This window comes from Armigeres subalbatus, chromosome 3 (genome assembly GCF_024139115.2).
Source record: "Armigeres subalbatus isolate Guangzhou_Male chromosome 3, GZ_Asu_2, whole genome shotgun sequence".
Taxonomy (NCBI): domain Eukaryota; kingdom Metazoa; phylum Arthropoda; class Insecta; order Diptera; family Culicidae; genus Armigeres; species Armigeres subalbatus.
Genome location: NC_085141.1, coordinates 261567833 through 261574645, shown reverse-complemented (window position 1 = coordinate 261574645; position 6813 = coordinate 261567833). Strand labels below are relative to the sequence as shown.

At 37.0% G+C, this 6813-nt stretch overlaps 1 long non-coding RNA gene across 1 annotated transcript; it reads left to right on the top strand.

Moving 5' to 3' along the window:
• Positions 1-507: 507 nt before the first annotated feature.
• On the top strand, positions 508-2066 carry LOC134219345 (uncharacterized). The gene is made up of 4 exons (XR_009981543.1): positions 508-592; positions 665-992; positions 1057-1166; positions 1230-2066. It is a non-coding gene; the product is annotated as an uncharacterized LOC134219345 (long non-coding RNA).
• Positions 2067-6813: the final 4747 nt, after the last annotated feature.

Below are 6813 nucleotides of genomic sequence, written 5' to 3'. Positions count from 1 at the left end.
AGCAAATGTCTGTCTGTCCGTGTGTGTGTCCGTGTGTGTGTGTGTGCGTATGTGTGTGCACATTGAAACATTAGCCAATTTTTCTAGTACTAAACCTGAATCGATTTTGCTACAACAAGTTGCATTCGATGGGGAATGTTTTCTTCTTGTTCACTATTGAGTTTCATAATGATGGCACTTCTCAAAAAATAGTAAATATTCAAAGAGTTATGAGACATCATTATTTCGTAACAAATAAGCTATCGATTTTCTAGGTTATGTTCTCCCAAGACACAATTTATTCGAAACCGGCACACTGACAGCATACACGCTTAGTTCAGTTTACCTATTTATGAGTACTTGATTCACCCATATTTGGGTATTGCACATTTCATTCATATTATAAGTAAAATATACTGAGAAAATCGGTAAATTTTACCCATATTGTTGATAAAGTGACTTTACCAATTTATGAGTGAATGAATTTACTCATATTTGGGTGAAAAATAATGACTTTGTTGTTTTTGTTTTCAAGTTGTTGTCGAACATAATCCGAGATTCCGAGATAGTATCTGAAAACTGTTCTGTTCCGGCGGATTGTGGCCCAATAAATGTAAGTAAATATTTAATGCCGAAAATATAATATAACATCTTCTGTTTTACATTATTATTCAATAAATTCTAGGTATCAAATAATCTCTCTACAGTGTCATATACGACGGTGAAGCATCCACAACGGACTCCAACCTAGCAGATCCGCAACCAACGAAAATGCGGAACCGAATCAGCAGTCATCTGCAGATTTTGTACAAGGGGTGCATCCAATTTCAATCACTGTAGCATCAGGAGGTAAAGTCAACAACCTTAATTCATTCATTGGGAACTTTCAAATGCCCGGAGCACCTTCATTGAAATCCTGCGTGTTCTGTTGCCTTTTCACCACGCTCAACATAAACATCAACCTGCAGTAGAGAAGCTTACACCTGTTGTGAAAGCCACACACCACACACCTGGTAAGTTTGATTTATTATCCATGCCTCCAATGTCCATAAAGAGACTCCTTTTTCCATCTTGCAGATAGGTCGTCCGCCGGAACGAAATGACATCCAACTTACGGGTACTCCCAACAGATTTAGTCCACCTGATTTGGAAGGCAGCGGTCAACACCCATCAATATTTGTCAAAACGTAAGTTGAAATGATTCGGCACTCTAACCCTTACCATGACACTTCGTCTCCGACTGCTTGTAGGGACGGAAACGGCTTGTGATCTTTGCCGGTCGCTCTATCCTATCTACTTCGGTACCATCCAAAGAGTCTGACGATGGGTAAAACTGCAGACTCTGCATACAACGATGACAACGGAGGTTAAAATGGTGCAGTTACAAATTATTGAAGCAATTGACCTGGTGGTGGAACCGCTGAGTGGAAGCGGTCGAATGGAAGAACATATATGCCTAAGCGATCCTAAAGATTGATTATGTAAAGAGGATGACATTGTCCTTACGCCTCAGAGTAGATAGTTCAATATGGGATTTGCTGAACTTATCTGTGGCTGCGCGAAGCTTGAACTTCGGAGGAAGGCTGCTATGCACTGAACGGAACATCTTTGGAGGCAGAGAATGACGTAGTGGCAGTGGTCACTGGATGTGTCTTGGTACTGCTGACCAGATATGGATACACCGGAAAGTAACGATTATCGTGCGCAAGGTAATAGCTACCGAAAAAGAGTGCGAAATATTCGCGAAGTTGCCCGAGGCCGAACGAGATCTAAACGATATAGATTCATGATTCGCACGGAGGAAACAATTACAATTTCGATAATTACAATGATCATTAACATCTATATGCTCACAAGCGTCGTCGAGACGAGAATGGACTTCCCTAAACTTCAATTTCCGCCAATACAGCCACCGGAAAGCTGAAATACTGCTACTCTACCTATAAGGCATGGATCCTGCTTTCCCCTGTCCAACAGTAACCAGTAGCTCCGATATGGTGTTCCAGTCAGTAAGTTTTAAAATCAAGGATTATGTATTGCATCTTTTTGAAATAAAATTTTAATAAAAAAAATACTTTTTTAAACAATTATTTCGAAAATTTCAATATTTTGAATGTCTCAAGCAAGAACAAAACAATGAAAAATTACCCAAATTTGGGTGAAATTTACTAATAAACCGCTGTCATTCAAGTACCTATTTATGGGTGAAGCTCGGGGTGAAATCGGTTTACTCATATATAGGTAAATGTCACTTTACCCATAAATACGTATGTGCACTTTTTGGCGATTATAGGTACTTTTCACCTATATTTGGGTGAACTGAAGTAAGCGTGTAGAATACACAGCTTACACGGAAGAAAAAACTTCACAAAGAAACATAGAAACCCATTAATGAGTTAAAAAGTACCTATTTTAAGATTTCATGTATACACTGAAAATTCTCGTTTATTTTTTCAAAATGACCTAAGAAACATATTTTCATGAATGAATTTTAATATTGCGAGCAACAGACCAATATGATAGCTTTTGATTGCAGTACACAAATTAATTCATGAAAAAAGGTGACATATGTTCTTTTTAAAAGTTGAGCGTCATTTCTGCCATTTCTTTCCCCTATGGGCCGATGTGAGCAGTGAGAAGTGAAAAGTGAGACGTGAGAAGTGCGAAGTGAGGAGTGAAAAGTAAGAAGTAAGAAATGAAAAATGAGAAATGAAAAATCACCAGATGATCCGAAATGAAAACAAAAATGTTTTTCCAAATTTAATCTAGACTATCCTTTGAAAAGAGCTGAAATTTTTTTGCTAATATTTTCAAATGGATATAATAGAAAAACGACGCATCCCACAAAAAAGTGTTGTATGGGTGACCATCGCAAAATCAGTCAAACTTTCTAGTGAAAATATCGGAAACAATCCAAATTGAGCCCTATTTAAAAATTTTAAAGTCGATTTGCGAAAAAACGCCCTTTTTTATTTAAATGAAATTTTGTCTCAAGATAGGTGATTATGTTCCCTACCAACCGTCCATACATCGCAAGCTGGGCACTCTTAAGGAAAAAAAGTTTTTCTAACAAAAACTTTTTCTTGTCGGAATTATTTTCAGTGTATTTTCATCTGAAATTAAACCAATGAAAGCCATCGTTATAGAACCCCAAGCAAATATATTTTTATGATACATTGTCTAATTCAGTCACTAAATATAGTTTGTTTTTAAATTAAGAGTAATATTAAGAAGGGGTTTATATCTTCAAAAAAAAATATTATATTCCATTATTAGCTTCTTTAGTTGCGACTAGCCACCCTATAACCAGAGACCGGCGGAGTGAAAACTGTCGAAATGGCAACGTATGAAAATGCATGAAATCATGACAATGATACTGGCAGCACATGAACTTTTGCTTGCTTCTTATGGAAGCAAAAAGTAAACAAGTCGAAATGGAACCACTTTTGACGGTTCGATTGGAACCAAGATGGCGTCTTCGCCGATCTCTTATTCTAGTATTTCTAGTTGCGACCAGTTACGACCAAAACATTGTACTCTGCCTGACTGTACATGAATACTTAATATGAGTATATTATGTATACATATGTTAAATTCACCCTTAAAGACACTGAAAAATCAATTCCGTCAAGAAAAAGTTTTTGTAAGAAATTTTTTCCCTTCAAAGTGCCCAGCTTTCGATGTATGGACGGTTGGTAGGGAACATAATCACCTATCTTGAGACAAAATTTCATCCAAATCGAAAAGGGCGTTTTTTTTGCAAATCGACTTTTAATTTTTAAATCGATTTTTTAGTGTAGGGTTCAATTTTGAGTTTTTCAAAAGTTTTATTAGAAAGTTTGACTGATTTTGCGATAGTCACCCATACAACACTTTTTGTAGGAAAGGTCGTTTTCGATTATATCCATTTGAAAAAATCAGTAAAAACAAGTTTGACCCTTTTCAAAAGATAGTCTGAATCAAATTTGAAAAAAAAACTAAGTATGCACTTTTCTTTTAACTGCACTTCTTAAATATTGACCAATAAATTTACAAAAAGTCAACTTAAACAATCAGAACACTTGCAAGTTCCCAAAAAGTTCTATTTTGGCTTTACGCATTTTATTACATTTCCCGCATAACTTTTCAAAAGGACCTAAGTAAATTTTTTTCATGAATTCTCGCTTAACTTTTCAAAAGGACGTAAGTAACATTTTTTTTCATGAATTAATTTGAATACTGCAATCAAAAGCTTTCATGTTGTTCCTGGGTGGTGCGGATAGAATCGATTTGGTTGTCAAACTGAAGCCAAAATTTTCTATTGTGCCGGAGCCAAACATTGAAGATTGTGGTTATGTTCGTTTCTGATCTAATATTGAGAAGTATTGTTATTTTCTTGGGAAAAAATAAAAATAAATTTTGTTTGAGTTTTGTATTCTTTGTAACAAATATTCTCACATTATATTTCGAGTGGAAAATTAGTGGGAATGCAACTAAAAAGCACTCGTTACGAAATTTCAACAGATTCAGCAGCTGATTGGAGCATGAATGTATGTAAACAATCGTAAAGTCATGTAGAGTCTAGCGCATTTGTGCGCTTTCATGCAGCGTGGAAAGAGAAATTCGAAGAGCGGGAAATGTTTGACAGTCAAGTAACTGCAAAATAATTTTGTTTATGGGAGTGATTTCAAAATATCCCTCTGCTCGCTTGAGCGCAGAAAAGCGGCTCTATCCGCAGTACCCAGTGTTGTTCTGTTGATTGCAGTACTCAAATTAATTCATGAAAAAAATGTTACTTAGGTCCTTTTGATAAATTATGCGAGATCTATAGTACAGCAGAAAGTCCATTGCTGATAAACGTTCATTTCGAACAATACACCGCAGATTGCTGGTTAATTTTTTTTTGACATATACTCTGTCTCGCTCAAACCAACAGCGAATAATCTAGCGACTACTTTAACGAACTATTTAAGGAACAGCTACTTTAATCGACCGTGTCCATTTAGCAAGTACGGTGTTGAACATAATCTGGAGATTAAAATAACACTTTAATAAAGTTTAAAAAAACTTAGCAAGTAACCGCACAATATTGAGTAAAACAAATTAAAGGGTGTAGCATTTCTGCATGCGGTGAATGAATTTCGCACCGTGTATATAACTGACAGCATGAATGTTTGTGTTGCTTCTTTCTGTGCTTTATTGATGATGCTAACCTCTCAAGCAAAGTTTTCCAAAGCTTCAAATGTGGAACACGAAAACTAATGGACGAACACACACGCGCTAGAGACCCGAAGCCGATGACTTCATCCGCTCGCATCAACACAGCTGTAAAAGTTTCATCGTTGGAAATAAAAATCGCATACCTACGTACATGCTTTCTCGTGCGCTCGTTACGTTTGCTGCCATTTTGTTTCATGCTTTGGAAGGAAAGAAGAGGCGTGCAGTTAGCCACTGCTTTTTGGTTTGGTTGGTTTGGGTGGAATGATGATGTAGTTTGGGCATATGGGTGATTTCATACACCTCCTTATTTCCATATTATGCGGCTTTTTGACGTAGGACTACGTCTGTGTTTTCTATATTGGGGTACACTTTACGATTTCGAAAATCTGGGACCGTCACGAAAATATGATAGACTTTAAACTTTAATATCTAAGCCGTTTCTCGATGGATTTTCAATTTTTTTGGACCATTCGATCAAGGATGAGTCAACGCTTCTTTGTATTTATTTGAAAATACTGATTTTTAACTATTTATTATCGATAATTGATAAAAAGTTTAGAAATAGGTAAACTAACCAATCACGTACATGCATCACTAGCACAGACATCAAGAATCAATCACTTGCGGGTTTGGATCTAATCCTCAGTTTGAACAAGATTTTACGCATAGCAGAAGCATCAAAGCGATCTTAGCGGAGAGAACACAGCATCACGTAGACGCTATTGACATTTTCAAAGAAAATCCATCGCATTGGTGGTGGTGCTCGATGTGTTGCTGCAGATCATTCAACCTCAACGAACCAGAATTTCATATGAAGAAAAGGTTGACCATAAAAATAGCACTGTGGCGATCCCGCACCGCCAGTGCCGATGCTGAAAATTTATTACAAATTGTGGTGTCAGTTAGTTGGAAAGGAACATTTGGAAAAGAAAATTGGTTCTTCTCAGGACCAACAGTTTATAAAAAGAAAGAGTTAATTGCGAAAATAGACTGTTTCGGTGACATCGGGTTTGGCGTGGTAGCTTGGTTGCTGTTAGTGATCTCATCCATTAAAAATTTCTACATCATCTCCCTCCGACGCGCTATCAAGTTCGCTATTTACGATTGAGTTTTGAACTTTGAAGAAAGTTTATTTCGGATCAACTTTCTTTTGTATAAAATCCATGAAGACGCCACTTTTGTGAAAACTATCTACCTACAGCAACTACCCATTAGTGAACGTCGCTTGGACAGACAGATGTCAAGAGATAATGTTTGGTAATATGAAGAAACTTCGTCTTGAGTCAAATTTCTGTTGTCATTCCTCGCAACAATACGCATCTTAGATAAACAACATCTCATAACCAAATTCAGAATCTTTCGAGAAAGTTTTATTGGATTATTAGAATTCATAATTCTCCGAACGGTCCGTTGTCTGTGGAAACCCGATCGAAATGGCTCGCGCGCGCGGAAAAGCGGCTTTCTTATATCTAATGAAGTAATCCCATTAGCCCCGCCCCTTCATTAATCGTTATGAGTGCACATTATATTCACACCCATATCAGTTCACAAAGGGGCGGGGCTAACGGGCTTAATTTATTAAATACAAGAAAGCTGCTGTTCGGCGCGCGCGAGCCATTTTGATCTGGATTCCAC